This window comes from Homalodisca vitripennis, chromosome 6 (genome assembly GCF_021130785.1).
Source record: "Homalodisca vitripennis isolate AUS2020 chromosome 6, UT_GWSS_2.1, whole genome shotgun sequence".
Lineage (NCBI taxonomy): Eukaryota > Metazoa > Arthropoda > Insecta > Hemiptera > Cicadellidae > Homalodisca > Homalodisca vitripennis.
Genome location: NC_060212.1, coordinates 158,200,569 through 158,215,940, shown reverse-complemented (window position 1 = coordinate 158,215,940; position 15,372 = coordinate 158,200,569). Strand labels below are relative to the sequence as shown.

Genomic DNA, 15,372 nt, shown 5'->3' with positions numbered 1-15,372 from the left:
AATTCAATTGTCTGGAAGATTTTACACGAGCAGCAGTTGCATTCTTATCACTATCAAAGGGTCCAGGCTCTTTTGCCTCGAGATTACTTTCCTCGTGTTCAGCTATGCCAATGGCTTATCCAAAGGTGCAGAAATCCACATTTTTTAAATTACATTATCTTTACTGATGAAGCAAAATTTTCAAGAATGGCTATTCTTAACACCCACAATACTCACATGTGGGCAATTGAAAATCCACGTGCTATTTCAGAGAACCGTCACCAATATCAGTTTTCTATAAACGTATGGGCTGCTATTCTGGGTGATAAAATTTTTATTAGTTTTTTACCTGATACGCTCAATGGTGAAAATTATTTACATTTCTTGACGACTAATCTGAATGAGTTACTCGAAGATGTGCCACTATACACACGCAACAACGTGTGGTTCATGCAGGATGGAGCTCCAGCTCATTACACATTACAAGTAAGAGAATTTTTAAATGAAGCATATCCAAACAGATGGATTGGTCGAGGAGCCCCAGTAGCATGGCCTGCAAGGTCACCTGACCTCAATCCTCTAGACTTTTTCTTATGGGGACATTTAAAGACGCTTGTCTACGACTCGCCTGTGGATACCATAGAAGAGTTGTGAATAAGGATTGTTAACGGGATTCAAAGGATACGTGAGACACCTGGGATCTTCGAAAGAGTTCGGCAGTCTATGAGAAGACGGCTGGATGCTTGTATTTTGAATGAAGGGAAACATTTTGAACATCTACTGTGACGTGGTTAGTTTTTTTAGGACAAGTGTAACTTTTTTGTTGAATGATAATTCAGATAACTTTTTTATGTATGATAATGTATGATTGTTAAAAATATTTACTTGATAAAAAATAATAGTAACTCATTAATTTGTTTTAATAAAACAGCTGTTTTAATTTCAATATTACATTTGTAGAGAGCTTAACAGATTTTGTCTATTTTTCATGCGTTTTGTATGTAATTAAGGATTATTTTTAAAAGTTTGCGTTTGTCTATTATAGACTTATTTTACATCTTTCTCTTCGAAATTAAATTTTCTACAAGTACCGTGAAAAAATATTTTGTGTTTATTGTACATTTAACATAGTAAATCTGCTTCAAACCTAAATGTAACTTGTTTTTCGGGACCAAGTTTCGCGTATTTCGTCACATATCTTAAAAATTACTGTAGCTACAGGTCTGGAAACGGTTTTATTCAATTTTTCAGTTCATTTTACATAAAGTACGCTAAATTGTACATCTTAATTAACAGCCAACAAATACCCGTAGGGCTTCGTTGCAGCAGGGGAACTGAAATTCAGACGAAATCTTTCACCCTGTATAACTTGGTAACTAAGCATTTTCGGACCTATGTTAATTAGACCTTTTTTTCTTATTTTGATGTGAGGAATCACGCCCTGACTTATGGGCACCTTTTTTCAGAACACCCTGTATATACTATATATATATATATATATATATATATATATATATATATATATATATATATATATTGTGTGTGTGTGTGTGTGTGTGTGTGTGTGTGTGTGTGTGTGTGTGTGTGTGTGTGTGTGTGTGTGTGTGTGTGTGTGTGTGTGTGTGTGTGTGTGTGTGTGTGTGTGTGTGTGTGTGTGTGTGTGTGTGTGTGTGTGTGCAGGACAGAAAAGTCTACTTCTGTCGAAAGACCTAAGATGGGTTTGATAATTGACTTTAAGTATATAGTAAAAGTTAGATAGTAACTTTGTCTTTTATATCAGTAATCAGTACTAACCAAGCACTGCATATTTGCTCAAATGTACAGTTAAAAATTAGTTTTTATTAACATTTTACATTTTTGTATCTGTATATTTTCTTATGCTATGCTAACCAGCGGTTTCAGCAAAGGTCAATGTAAGGAGTGATGTTACCACAGTGAAGATTTCTCTGTATTTTCATAACTATATATGTAAACAAATTGAAAATTGTGGTTAAATTTAGTGGCTTCTTTACACGCCATCCTTGTTCACTGTGTTCGCTGACAAGGGGGTAGCCATAAAAAGAAGGATTTTGGGAATGGTTGTTAACTACAGTACAAATATTTGACCTATAAAACCCTGGAAGCTCAACATTTATAATTATGTATTTTGGCGAAGGGGAGAACCGAAACCACCCACTGACTTTTGATCATTGGTAAACTTGACTTCTGAAATGTAAACAGAAATGCTCTGTAAATATTGTACAATACAGTTTATTTTCATATCACTGTATTCATCTACATCCTTGTTCTTCCCCCTATGAGTTACAATACATCAATTTATACTTCATCAGTAGTATTATATCCCTCAACAGTGCAACACAAGTTGGCTGCCCGCTAAGAACCCCACTAATTTAAAATCTAGAGCCTTCACTGAACTTGCCCAAGTTTATTGATAAGATAACAACGGCATCAGAGACATTCTTTGTTCTTAGTGTCTAATCGCCTATATGGCTTCTTCTCAATTGGTTAGTATTTGTATTATATTTTCTATTTTTGTAATATTATGATTCTTGTAATATTTTTAAGTACTGTGGATGATGAATATGTGTATGTAAAATTAATTATAGGAATTGTTTGTTGAGTACAATAATATATAAACTTTTAATATTAGAAAATTTACTTACCCTTTAAACTAAAAATGACACTAAAAATAATGTTTACTCCACAATAGATATTGTTTAAAACAAATAAAAATTGTACTACCCAGTTCATTGAATATACAGTAACAATTTATTTCCCAAGTAATGACATATTTCATGTTAGATATTTTAATGTTACAGTATGTTTATAATTTCAGTATATTATCCGGGTATGCCTACAAGTGTTACATTGATATTGTGTAGGGCCTACCATTTCACACGGTTGTCCTTAGGATAAAATTAGCTATTATTTCATAACATAAATTAAATGTTTTACATTCAGTACTATTTTTACATGACTAGATCATTTAATATATACCAAGGCAACCGTTATATAATTGAATAGTTATTTTTTAATTCAATTCTAACAGGCTAGCGCCTCAGTTGATAGCCTCGAGTTTTAGCGAAGGAAATATCGAACATAGTTCTCGATAAATTGATCATACAATTTCAAAAATACAAATGCAGTAATCTTAGATTCAATGTTGTGGCCGGTTCCTATCGCATTGATAGAAATGTGTCAGTCGTATATTAGAAGCCAGATTTGTATTAACATTACAGTTTTGGCATATCCTTTGTTTGAAAGAACCTTGGCTTCTCAATGATTAATAAATTCAGAACAAATGACGTCATATTATAAAGTCTATACAGTGTTGTAATAGAAGCGAATTTTCAGAATGAAGATGATATTGTATTACAAATTTAATAGATTTGTATAAGGACGTGTCGAAAGAATCCACAGTACCACGCAGCCTACGGTCAGAACTAAGAGTTATTGCACATACTGACTGACAGACCTTCGGACATGCACTTACCATTTCAACCCTGTGATCAATAATGTTCTTCCTTGGACCAGGATGATCCTATACGTACCACGTTACAAGTCTCTGAGGCCTTTCTATCAAACGATCAAGAGTTACGGTACAGACAGACAGACGGTCTACCCTTTAACCTCAAACCTAATTGAGGTTCTTGTCTCAAAAACCTGGAGACCATTCTATCAAGAGTTATCGACATACTGTCTTTTGACCTTTTGATCCCAAAATCAATAGCTGTATTCCTTAAATCGAGTGTGGACTGTGAGCTGCCTTTCAAGCCTCTAGGACCTTTCTGTCGAGAGTTATCGCAGAGACGGACGGACGCACGATTTCAGTAAGGTCCTGTCGGATTCTTAAGAGCCGGCTGTAGTGAAATGACCTTGAGTTTTTCTTCATAAGAATAATGTTAAATCTTATGCCTTTTCACGCCCTTATTTGATCATAACGTTATGGACGATATCTCATGTAGAAGATCTTATTAACATGTATCCGAAAGTTTGTAGTTTTTCCTCTAAAGTCTATATCTTTTTAATATTTTATATAATATAAAATTATCGACAAAATTTAAATAAAATCGCAAAATCGTAATTATATGAGTATAAAAATAAGGTTGTGAAAGCGCACGAAGTTTAGCCAATTTTCTTATTAGGTTAAAATTAAGATGGCCGCCACTACAGTCATGACTGTAATTAAAGTACAGTAAGGATGTATTTCATTTACGAATTTAAACTTTGGTTGTAGGCCAATCATTATGAATGAAGTTAGACTAAAGACACTTGTTTTTAAAAGGCCTTCACTACTTGTATTTTTAATCCTATGACTGTAGGTGGGGAAGTGTTAGCGCATTCATAACATAACGATAAACTGTGTGGCGACATCCATATCTTGAAGTAATATCTTGCAATGTTTCTCTGAATGGCCAAGACACTATCAGCTCGGATTTGTTAAGCTCATCGTGCAGTTTAATGTCTAACACGTATTGTATACTTACGAGCGTACATAACATACAATCCTGGAAATTAGCAATTAATAATAACATGTTCTTAATACCGCATTGTAAGAGTTCTGCATTAATATTTCTGTAGTTTTATGGCCAACACAATGTGCGAAGTATTGGAAGCGCCCATTGTAAGTGGATTTCTAGGGTTCATGACAAGTTTCTGTTAGCAGTGTTCGACAGATTTTGAAGGCAGTGAAAGGTCACAAGATTATCGTGAGGGCCACTGATATTAACCCTCTGTCACTGTCGTGGCGTATGCATCGTCGATTCTGTTTAGTCGTGTTTTCATCGCTATGTCTTTATATGGCGGTTTGTGATTGAGAATTAGCAAGTTAACTCAGTAGTTTTTTTCTTGTTTGCATAATAAAAGTGGGATTTTAAACGATTTTCTAGAGTGGGTGAAGCGAGCGGCGCTAGAGCATATTCGGTAAGTTCAACCGGTTCTTAATATCTTGTCTCTTCTCCAAACAGAAAAACGTAAGAAGTCAGGGAAGTCGCTTCTACGCTCATGTGAATTTAATCTTAGATGTCTGCTGGGTAGCGGTGTTACCTCAAAGTGGTCTTCAAAGTCGAGTTGGGACAGAAGCAAGTCGTTGGCTTCCAATGAGATGCGTACAGCACAACCTCGTTTATCTGGATTAATTGAGATCACAATAATCCGGATAAATGAAAATTCAAATAAATCGGAAATATAGTAAACACAAAACAGATTACGCATTATAATTAAGTTTACATTTTTTTTTTTTTTTTTTTTTTTTTTTTTTCTTAGGACAAGAAGCTTATAAATTGCACTTAGTCCTGTAAGGACCTTTGCGCTGCTTCCGGAGTGATAGGATATTCAGGATGGGTAAGGTTAGGGAGTAGGGGCCGCCTCCTATCGAGATCCATGAGGAAGAATTAGGGCACTAAATCTCAAAGTCATCCCGGAAGAAGGGAGGCCAGCTGTGAACCAGCCTCTCCAGTCAAAGTAGGCAGGGGTGGCACACCCTTGTTGAGGTTAACAAGACCCTCTGACGTAAGGGAACAAACCCCACCAACTCCAACAGCCATCCTCCACAGTAGGCTAGACCTATCGAATTGCCCATGAATCCCAGAATCTCAACATTTGCGGTTAGTGATGTGCCGCTACTGGACATCCATAAGGTTGCCCAAATTGAAGTGGCACATCGGTTTTTGCTGTGCCCAGTGGTGGGTTCAACTGGTAGATATAAACCAGCCAGAAGTGATCCCTGCTGGGTGAAGTTTACATGTTACTAATATAACAGTAAAGATACCTAATTTAATATTTCGTTTTAGATTGATTATAGGGGAAACCAACAAAACGACAAATAATAAGGAATACTGTTTTCATTTCCGTAAAAAACTCAGTCTCTCTCTTTTGGTTAACCTCGGTACACTGATTCTGGGAAGTGTGATCAAGCAGACGTTTCATTGCCATTTTTCACTAACGAAGTGTCAGATTGTGGCTCGAAAAACCACCAGCCGGTCTGTGTTATCAGAATGAGTGATGGTATCTTCCGATCATTTATTGTCAGAATACGTTTCAATTCTGTCCACTGTTACCCTTGAACATCGATCAGCTGATGCAATTTCTATGTACATCATTAACGATGCTATTGTCTGTCTGAACCTAATAATTTACATCTTTCAAATTCATAATTATAAACCTCTCGTTGACCAACAAAAATATTGTTAATTCAGTATATTGTACGCATTGTGTTGAACGCGGAACGTGTGTTATCGGAAAAGAAATTTCCCTGAAGATTCAACAAAAATTGATTATACTTTAAAACATCATAATCGCTGCACCCTATAAAACCGATCTGGATAATTTAAATCTGGATTAACGAGGTTGAACAATAACGAAACAGAATTTAGATGTAAAGTGCCACAATAGATACCACTTTATAAAACTGGTACTCGTAATTAATAATACTCGTATACGTTTGCCGTTCAGAATGCATATGATGATCTTATTAGACATCAAGATGCCGTATTGCAACTCTGTTTCGTCCTCTGATGCTGGCCAGGCTATGGTACAAGAGTCGTTCGACACTGAAGCGGTACACAGTCGTAAACCCGATATGATCCATATAAATTGTCGTGTATTTTTGTTGCTAACTTTATTTTAATAATTTTGCTTTGTAAAGTGATTGCTGTAAAAAACAAAGATACAAATAACTGAAAAATAACTAAAAACATACTTGAACAGTAGATAATAAATGTTGTCCAAACGTAATCAATTTATATGCTTTGATTGTTATTAATTGGCGACGGAAAATCCTTCAATAATCTTGACAGTTATTTTTGTATAGTTAATTATAACGTAGACCCCTCAACATCAATAGACCAGAAAATAGTTTAATTATGACAACTAAACGTTTAATTAAAACTTTTACTTTGGTATTGCGTGATCCTATCTGTTGAATATCTGGGATTATCATTATGTCTTGATTCAAAGAGTAGACTATAATATGTCAATCAGATCTTATAGTAAGTTGAAATAATGCATAATAATTTCGTGCTCTGGGTGAGTATCTTTTACATGCTAAGTCAAAGAGCACAAATCAAGATTGAGCCTCACACCTCAAGTACTTAAGATAATCTCTATTAGTTTTCATATGCCAGAAATAATATGCGTTTCTCGAAGCTAAACAAATTGAAAGTCACAACTGCTAAAAAGTAAATCAAATCTTTATTTTTTCGGAGTGGCTATATGCCCGGTTACCGGTCTTGGTTTCAAAGAACGGGAAAGACTATGACGTCACAGACTGTGACGCCAAAGGTTTAGAAGTAGCTCTAGCACTGTGCATTGTTATTAAAATGGCGGGTTGTAGAAAGTTTAGTTCTCTTGACCAGTTGAAAAATTTTATCAATAATAAAGAAAATACGGACCATATTCAATTAAGAATAAGTGATTCGAGATATGCTATATACTTTAAACTGTACCAATATTCCTTCTATAAGAACTTAGAGTCCTGCTAAAGTCCGATAATACATAAGTGATTAATAATAAAACTATTTTAAATCGGTAAATGGAAGAATTGATTTTCAAATATTTCAAGACGAGAGACAAATTTCCCTCTCACCACTTACATACAATATACAATGAAATCATAACCATTTGAGTGTTATTAGTATAAATGAAACAAATGTTCCAGTTATGTTATGCTATTAAATGACATACATATTTGATATGACAAAAATTATTTATAATTAATTATGATTTCTCTTAATGACTATTAATTGAAACATTCCAGTAAAATTGAAAGAAAAAAAACTATATCTTAATAAACTACGAAGTGTAGATTCTGGTACATGGTTAATTATTTTTAGTCGTATATTTCTTCTTTTTAATTTATTTAAGCGTACACTTTTATTACATTACCGTTCAATACATTACCAATGCATAATATGCAATTAATAAAATAGTCTACAAATTGTGTTTTTTATATTTATAAGGCAGTGGTGTAAAGGTGACAGTTACAGCTGCCCTTTCATCAGACGGCACCACTCATCGCCCGTCTGTCTAATCTACAGACGGTAGCCGACCATATAGCCACAGCTTTATTTTTTACATAACTTATTAAACCGCCACTTCTAGTCTTGCTATAACCTATTCATAGTCTTGTAAATATTTGAATACTCTATTGATGTAATAACAGTGCTGTATATGAATACAAGGGAACATATTAAGCTCGTCAATGAAATCATTATATGTAGGAATCACATAATAGTTTAAACATACAATAAAAACATTGTTAATATAGGTTACTAAAAAAACCTAATAAAAATGTTACTAGTAGACGTATATTTTTAAGATAGTATATAAACTCAAAACTGGGTAGTAAGAGATATTTCAAGAGAAAATAGTGCCCAAATTATGTTTCTGGCTTTTATTATTGGCTAAGCGTACCAGTGTGGATCCAATAATATCCCATAATAACAAATCATTTTGGCTCCTGTAAGACGACAGATAAAAATGGCAGGACATGAAATACACAAATATAAGATTGTAGTGCATATAATCACTAAATTTCATCTTTGGGCTTAAAACAACCGTGACGTACATATTCAAAAAAAAACTTATGAGCGTAGGACAAAGATCTTAAATCTCTTACTCTTTCCAGTCTCCCTTTTTGAAAATAATAATAACTTGTTATTGTTATATCCCAAATAGAATTTGTAATAATCCGTTTGGGAATATATATGTCCCAATGGGATTTCTAACTGTCCATTTAGGGATATATATATATATATATATATATATATATATATATATATATATATATATATATACCAATGGGTATGATTGAACGAAACTAAATACATTTAATATTACAGCTAGTTGCCAAATCCCCAAACCAAGTTACAAGATATATAATGGATAGATATAACACCACTGTCAGTATTACTGACTTACCAAAATAAATTCAATGGGAATTTATTTGTGATGCGGAGCATACGCGTATCCAGGGGAGGGGGCTTTCGTGGGTTGAAACCTTCATACAAATATTCAAGGTATATTTTAACTTGCGTTAAACTGAATGTATACTCATTGCCAAACAATGTATCATATTTAAGTGTTGTTTTTATTTGTTTTAATACTTACTTAAATACTTTAAACAAATACAATACCTGACATAAAGTATACCACAAGATTCCAATTTTGCAATTTTTCGGAATGACAAGTCTGTTTGTGTTTCGTAAGGGTTGACAAATATACGTAATGCAGCCACTATCGCTTCCACACTTCCAGCGCCTCGGGCGAGAGAGAAAGCGAGTAATAGGTCAACGCTTACCTAACTATCAACGCTTACCGGTCATCATTTAGAACGTCTAATTTGTAATAGTCTTAACATAGTTCTCATCGCCCTCTTTGTCGGCTCTAGTAGTGTATTAATGAAGACAGATAATGTTAGGGTTACACTTTTCTGTGTTTTTTCAACCAATATTGTGTAAGAGATATAAACAATATATGTTTATCAAAATGGGTTCTATGCTTGAAATGTGTATACAAATAAAATAACAAACTTTCAACCCCATATTTAGTGAACTTCTCATAAATCGGAAGTTATGGAATAACCCATTTAATTTATTCCATAACATATTTTAATAAAATGTTCACAAATACTGTGTCTACAACCAAAGTAAAGAAACATCGTGGTCATTTAAATAATATCTGACTTGAAGTTCGTATTTGTCAATGTTTTATTTTACACGCTAGAAAATGTTTTGTTCACACTAATTTTAGGAATAAAAAAATATAATAATAATTTATTGCTTTTGAACATATAAACGCTATAGCAATTGTCAAGAAAGAAAATAGGCTAAAATTTTGGATTCATACATGACATCTAGGTTACTTTCATACATACAATTTGTTCCTTCCATCCTAGTGCTCATGCATTCGAATAATTTCCCATTGTAGCACCAACGTCAGTCAGCCAATTATGTGGTCACCCAAACATGTGCCATGAACTCGTCTGTACTGTAAAAAGCTTCTGAGATCAATGGGGTTTTTCAGACGAGTTTTAAATGCCTTAGGCATTGCGACACTTTTAATCAAATTTGGCGGTTTGTTGACAAACTGAGTTCCTATCTGAGAAGGCAAACGCTCATGTACTACCGTCCTGTGTCTCCCAGTTCGGTAGTTGTCCCTGCCTGTAGTCTCATAAGAGTGTATGCCACTACCTCTAATGTGATCGCATTTTGATCTGAAAAATAAAGACGTCTCTAGAATGTAGAGGCAGGGCAATTGTCAACAGTTTCATATTCCTGCTGGTCTGCACGACCCTCTTCATTGTAGTTTTGCAATTGTCCGAGCGGCTTTTTTCTGGAGTTTGCACAACCTCCCCACAAGACCACTCCGCATGACAGGCGGAGGTATATCAATCCATAACACGCCGTAATTAGTACCTGAGTTTGGCAATATTTGGATAGCTGCCTCAAAACATAACTGCCTGAGGACAATTTTGAACAAACGTTGTCTATATGACTATCCCATGCCAATCCTCAATCAAGGTGTATTACAAGGAATTAAGTCGAGTAGTAAGGCCGCAAACGAAATCGAACAGGCACCGATTTTGACGGTTTTGTCTTACTGTGATAAATTTCACATAATGAGATTTACTTTTGGCTAAATTATAATTGCAAAAAATTACAATTTAATATATTAGAAAAATTTACTAATTTTTAAACAATATAAAATATTTAGGTAGTTTTGAAATAAACATTTTGTTGTTTTGACCTAATGAATAGGGTGTATATGTAATGTAATGTATCCTAGTGTCAAATTGCGGAATTAAGGAGAGCGAGACACCTGGTGGCTATGATTGGGACTAACATAACATCCCAGCTACAGGCAGAACTAATCCCAACTGTAATATGAGCCAGTGAGAGGAAAAGTGGTACAAGTCACTTTTTTATAGTTTTGAGATTCTGAAGGGTTTACTAAAAGGAGTACTATAAATCTATTCATCATAATAGCTTTTTACTCTATGACAAAAATTGGTTACTCATATCCTGATTTATCATTTCATATATCAAAATATGTACTTAATGAATGCAATCGACTAGTAACAATTTGCAGCTTTTTTCAAAATTGACTTGTACCACTTTTCCAAAACATATTTCGGGTAAATAATTGTTTTACAATGTAAGAAACTGAAAGAACTCATTTATTTTTGCCATTAGTTAGCTACAAAAACATTGAACAATGATAAGTTAGCCTATCCTTTAGTCCTTTTCATCATCGGATTCTGATTCACTGCAACGATCGATGATGGGGGTGTCGTCAATTCCTTCAGGCTGATTTCCAACTGTCAGGTCTGTGTAGAAACTATGGTGGATGGGAGGAATGAAGGCTAGGAGATCCATCATGTCCTTCTTCTTCGCTGCTGTAACCGGACGAGGTGACGAGTACAGAGCTTCAGTTGTGATTACTTGCGAGGGATACCATTCGCCTTCCTTTTTTTTGCTGGGGTGATGTCAAGACAATCAAAGGGAGAATGTCATCATTCAGTGTCTCCTTGTAAAAGATCTTGAAGGGTTGGTCCCCTAACATACTTCAACCATTGGATACTAAACCAAGATACTTTTTGTGTTTATCTACATTGGTTTTTCTTCTAGTAATTGATCTTTCGAGCGCCTGAGTGGAATTAAAGTCTTCTCGGTTAATGATTTTAACCACAAAGGGCTTCTTCTTCTTTGACTTTGTTATGGTATCGTACCAATCACGAGGAGAGTACATTGTTTTTTTTCCTTTAGAATACTTTTCTATAATGCCAAAATCTGCGTCATTAGGCAGAAATGAGTGTCCGCTGACCATAAATTTATGATCTACTGTCTGAATTTTACAATTCTCTTGTTGAATAAACTGCATCATGGTGAGAGCAAGCTTGATGTTGCGGTTTTTGCCCGCCACAGCTATCGCTGAACATTATTACATGACTAACAATCATTGGAAACATTGTGACTTAAGTGCTCTGTAATACAAGAAGCAACCTCGAGATCCTTGGGGAACCTTCAACTTCATTCCAAACATACATGAAAGCTGAACTATCTGCTAGCTGATGACAGCCCAGATTGTACACATACATGTTTCTTTTGTAGTATGCAATTGAACATGTCAAATTTGGAAAAGCTAACGCCTTCTGAAGATCAAAACGTAAATGAATAAACGTTGGAATTGTTCTTGTATTCTTCTTTCGCTGCGTCTAGTTTCTCTCCCTTGCAAGGTCTGCTTTTCTCAAATGTATTTCCTTCATACGTTCAATATTTCTCTTTTCTTCTTCATCTTCAGCTATGGCTAGTTTCATTTTGAACGTGTCACATTTCACACACGTATCCTTGTGAGGCTGATGAAAGTGCAAATTGAATTCAAAAATTGAACACTTTTCTGTACATTGACTCTGATAGAGGTTGTGGTGTTCAAAGTATAGCAATGATTCTTGTACAGATTGTACATCTCTCTAATGTTAAGAGATTCTGGTAAATACTTGCGGTTCGGATTGTGACTTCTTGTATAATGTGATTCATACGAGGGAAATGAAGAAATATGATCTCTGAGTATTTTCAGTCTACCTTCATCGGTTTTGTTAACAGAAACCTGCTTCCCCCTTAAATCGCTACCCGGCTCTTTTCCATCTGTAACCTTTTTTGAGGGCTCTAGAAGCTCTTCCGTTTGAGATTTGAAATGTACCTAAAAATACTGCTTGCACACTTTAACGGTTTTTTGGTAGGTAATTGTAAGTGGTACCTTACTGTTCGATTTTTTATTCCTCTAGAGCCATCTCTTATTCGATGAGTAATCGGTGTTGACTGCTGGCAAAGTCCACAAATATAAGCATTTTGTGCTTGAAAACTGGCCATTATCGTAAAACTTCTGGAATAAAATCTTCCTTTCTTCTTCGGCTACCAATTCATTGCATTTATTTCTGCAAGAAGGCTGACATGGTTCATTTACGAATATTTTTTGCGCCACCTTTTTGCCTTTTGCTGTGAAATACTCCTTCCCATAAGCACGTTTCATTTTCCGCTCTGTTTTTTTTGTTAATATTCCTTTTACGTTTTCTTGTTTTGGCATCAGCAACAACTGCGATATTGTGTTCTGTAACAAAACAAATTCTTTGTAGGCCAACAATAGTATTTTCAACTAAAAGAAACAAAATATGTTAGTTTTCGAGCTATTATAGGTGGTTTGTCACGTACTTTATCTCATAGCTTTGGAATAAGCTACACACTTTGGGATAACAGTTTTTTCTAAAGATAAGATTTTAAATAGGCTACTCAAATAACCAATACAATGTTTAAAATTTGTGAGGCCTTTCGCCAGGTAGGCTGACATCTACGGACAACTCAAAATGTAAAACATTGTATTGGCTATTTGAGTATTTTAAACCTTATCTTTTTATTATTACCAATACTACAGCACAATCTGCAATATAACAGTTTTTATGTTGATTAATGTATAAGAAGAGATAATAAAAAATAATTATGAAATATCCGCACCTGAATTTTCACTGACAGAAGAGATGTTCTGTGGTATCGCTGCGCCTGCGTTTTCATGATCTAAAAAAATAAACTCAAATTAGGATTTGGCAGTATAATTGGATGGTAATTATATCCTAATATTGTATGGCCTATAGGCATCTGCCCAAAATCATGGGCCTATCTCATATGCAGAGATAGGCATAGGCATGGCCTATCTCTGCTTGTGTAAACAACAGCCCACTAACTTAGTGATAGGCCCAAGCTAAGGTTAATTTTCTAACTTTGCTAGACAATTGGAATTTTCTCAATCCACTATAAATAATCTCTTTAAAGTACAATAATATTACAGGCCAAGTAATATTCAAAATACAATAAGTAGGCCTATTGCCTATTGAGGTTATAAAAAGTGAGGTTTAGAGATAGATTAGAAAGCATAGTTACCTGTACTTTCAGCATCAGATGGAATGTATTCTGATCCTGAATCCAATAGAATTGAAGGAGTTGAATCTTCAGATTCACTTTCCATACTGGTTTCGTTAAATAAACTATTTGAACAAAAATTCAAAACTATCACTGTGTTAAGTCTGCAGAGGAAGCAAAAGCACATAACAAGACACACCACATGGAAAAGTGAAGTAAGTCAAGCACCTTCATGGAAAAGTGGTATAAGTCAGACTTGTACCACTTTTGCTTTCAGTATCTCACCTATTCCGTTGGCCAATGATTATTCACTGCCATCTAAATAAAAAAAAAAACAGGATTTGACTTGGATCACTTTTGCATGTGATAGAATGACTTACAAACAATATGTTACACAAATAATCTCAAATTTAAAAAAAATTGACTTAGACCACTTTTCCTCTCAGCGGCTCATATTTAAACAGCCGCATAACATGTGTAAACTGTTCTACTCACTGGCCATTATAAACACATATTCTAACATAGTTCTAGAAGTGCTAGAAACTTGAAATTTGGCACGCAGATAGCTTTTGCAATAAAACCAACTGGAAAAGTATGTTAATCGGTATTTTTTACTTTTAACCCCAAAAAACATTCGAGAAAATGTCCACATTTTCAGCCTTTCCGCCTTTTTTTAAGCCCGATAGCGGATGAACCGTTAACTAGTTCGAATCTGACGAAAAATCGTTTGTAGGGAATTCAGTATACTACTAAAAAGGTCCAGTAATTTTTATCCTATCTCTTCTTACACATTATTAAAACAAAATCATACTATTTTAATGTTTCATTATAAACATCAATTCGGTGAATTAATTTACATATTGTTACCTAATAAATTATAAGCTCCTTACACACCTACAATTTTATAGCGGTACAAACATCACAGATAAATAAAACACGTATGAACATTAGCTAAGGTACAAAAGGAGGGGTACAGTAAAATTTATTAAGCGCCTTCGCACGGGTCGCGAGGACAGTTGCAGCAACCCGCATGACACTAGGAGTGATGTTTCCAGTAAATGTAGTAACACGGGTATGTCTTATTAGACCTGTACTGCACGGTGAACGTGGAACCGACTATATACAAGGGAGTATTACCAACTATCAAACAAAGTTAACGCATTAGCTGATAGAAAATATATATATATATATATATATATATATATATATATATATATATATATATATATATATATATATAGCCTTAGAACCTAGATAACCTCATATATTGTATGTTCCGACAACCAATAGTCTCTGTGTTGAACATGACTAAATATACTACATGAAACATTTCAATATTATAGTTTATTGTTTGCTAACTAAAATTAATGCTATGCAGCACATTACATTTTATAATTTCCATATCATAATACAAATTTAACATATTATATAATAATCCACTGATGGTAAAAAAGTAACGTGAAATAGTTAACAATCTAAAAGA

General features: G+C 34.4%; 1 protein-coding gene across 2 annotated transcripts in view; it reads left to right on the top strand.

Annotated features, from left to right (window-relative positions):
- The first annotated feature begins 2,404 nt into the window (after positions 1-2,404).
- The window catches only part of LOC124365078 (cholinesterase 2-like), a 35,873-nt gene continuing 22,905 nt past the window's right edge, over positions 2,405-15,372 (top strand). The window contains exon 1 of one of the 2 annotated variants that reach the window (XM_046821007.1): positions 2,405-2,483. The gene's annotated coding sequence lies outside the window, so the exon portion shown is untranslated. Of the gene's footprint in view, positions 2,484-4,740; positions 4,903-15,372 lie in introns of those variants that run through there. The other variant, XM_046821008.1, reaches the window with a different exon arrangement.